We start from the raw sequence: 2429 nt of genomic DNA, 5'->3' as shown, positions 1-2429 counted from the left end.
TATTGTTTAGTAGATTTTTGAATATTACATTTTAGAACTTAATTTCTTCACTGTGCTTCAGTTATGGTGATGAAAAAGTTTTCTGGTATTTTTATTTGACTATATTTCATAACGTTGCCGGAAGAAACTAAGGAAATGCTAATTTTCTTCCAAAAGTGTTACAGAGGAAAAGTCTTTCCTGTTCAAGAAACCATAAAAACTTTTTTCAACTAGGATACCTTTCCACCACTATTTTTTTTTTCCTTTCTTTCAGAGAGCAGATTATTTGGGAAAAGCATAACTTGAAGCTATCCAACAGTGAATGGACCTTGTTAATGGGTATTAGTTTGGAGTTCAACCCCCACAAAAATGAGTATGTTTGCTTGCATGTGTGTGGTTCAGAAAGCGAGAGAGTACATATCTAATAACCATCAAGTTTTGATTGCTTTGAACAGAGGATATCATTACTAATAAACATCAAGTTTTAATTGCTTTGAACACAGGATAATTATATATGGTATTTGAATGCTTGGTTTACTGGAAGTGTACATGCATATGGTTTTCTGTAATTTAGTTTGTAGAGGCACTATTCTTCCCCATTAGCTGTCACCAATAATTCATGATATACTAAAACCTTCATGCAAAAACTAAACTTATTGTTTGGAAATAAACATAACCATTGCATGCATACGTTATTCGTTTCAGTCAAGTCTAACTTCTTGTTGATTTACTAATCGCCTCGGCAGCTCAAGAAACTGCTCTTGCTTCCACCACGGATAGGTCTATTTCCATCACTTTGACCGACCTGGATGTGCTTGATTGTCCCATTTGCTATGAATCCTTGACCATCCCCGTCTTTCAGGTCTCTTCTTTTATAATCATTTCTCATTCTAGTTTTGAAATTTTGGGTTGACTGCTTGTTTATTATTATAGTTCCTGTTATTTTGATTGCCAGTTAGTTCAAAATTTAAAGCAGGTTGCATTTCATATGATTAATGCTTATAAGTTTATGGGTATTTCTTGTGAAAGATTATGGGGCATCCTAGTTATTGTTGTTAATTAAGTTGGGGTTGTAGGTTTGTGGGTTTATGGAAATGGATATTTCCATTTGTTTTTCTGCACTAGTTAAATGCAACCCTTCACCAGTTGGCATGATTCTTTAATAAACTGAGCAGAAGGTCTACATTTGAGCACAAAGTTAGGATCTCTGTATTGTTGTGGTTTATGAGTTTCAATCGGATTCTAGTACTTGTCAGTGGTCACTTTAAATTGCTTGGATTCTTTTCCAATAACGTTGAAATCTTCTGTTGTCAATATGTATATCTCTAGACCTTCCTGTTTTCAAGTGGTCTTTAGTTCTTCAACTTTTCAAAAATACATGCTTATATGATCTCACTAGATAGTTATATGGCCTTAATTTGGCTTCTGCCTAGCTATTCCATGGGGAGTCAGGCCTAGGATCTAATCATGTTAGTAATTCTCATTTGGTATAAGCAACAAGTAATTCATATCGTATGCAAAAGTTCAAAGTGGCCTCATTTCTGTTGTTATCTTTTGGTTCATAACCATAATAACCTATATATTGATGGTCGATTTTGCGGTACCAGATTACTGTTAATACAATATCCGCTTAGACTATGGTAGTCAAACTTCTCTCTTAATTGATAAAATGATATTAAATAGAAGGTATGGTTTGAAGTCATTGAGGACTATCACTATTAGGTATCCAAAATGGTAATAAGAACATTAAAACTGACAGAGTTTTGGTTAGGGACTATCAATATACCCCATCTTTAGTCATGAAAGTTAACATCACACTTTTTGTTGCAGTGCTCTGGTTTGGGGGTCTAGCGCAAAACACAAGCCCCAAAGAGTTGGAAAGGTTGATTTTTTCTGAATCCAGCATGTTATCTCTTCCGTTTGCTTGTGCTTAATTTATTAAAATTAATAAATATTCCTTGTGTCAATCAAATGCATGTTTTGTGTTGGTTTGGCAACAGGAGCATCTGCTCGAAGATGAGGATATTGTTCAGATTATCAAAAAGGTGTGATTTGGCAGGAACTCAGAAATATGTGCAACCTTAGTATCAAGATATCGTTTGTAGGACTAAAGCTTTTGAGACACACAAGCTTGTACTTTGCAGAGTATACATCACTCTTTTTGTCTATTCTTTTAGTCGTAAGGGTAGGTAATGTTTAAGGCAGCTTGTTAAGTGATATCAAGGAATCTTACTGCACCTTTTTGTTATCAAAGCTATTCTTGGTACGTAGTGTGTTCTTTGTGAATGAATATCATCTACTATGAGATTGAAAGATTGCGCATATACGAAAGGAACTTTTAACTTTTCTTTTATGATATTTAATTCTTTGCTATGAGTAAGACCAACTAGTGAACTACTTCTCACACTTGCTAAATATAAGCACATGAGTACCCCAAATATGCTTGTCAT

The 2429-nt window shown here is 34.4% G+C and overlaps 1 long non-coding RNA gene across 1 annotated transcript; it reads left to right on the top strand.

Moving 5' to 3' along the window:
* The first annotated feature begins 543 nt into the window (after positions 1-543).
* Positions 544-2162, top strand: LOC133707735 (uncharacterized). Its single transcript, XR_009845257.1, has 3 exons — positions 544-841; positions 1810-1861; positions 1980-2162. It is a non-coding gene; the product is annotated as an uncharacterized LOC133707735 (long non-coding RNA).
* Positions 2163-2429: the final 267 nt, after the last annotated feature.

This window comes from Rosa rugosa, chromosome 1, assembly GCF_958449725.1.
Source record: "Rosa rugosa chromosome 1, drRosRugo1.1, whole genome shotgun sequence".
NCBI lineage: Eukaryota > Viridiplantae > Streptophyta > Magnoliopsida > Rosales > Rosaceae > Rosa > Rosa rugosa.
Note: the sequence above shows the minus strand (reverse complement) of the source record. Positions and strands in the feature narration are given on the sequence as shown.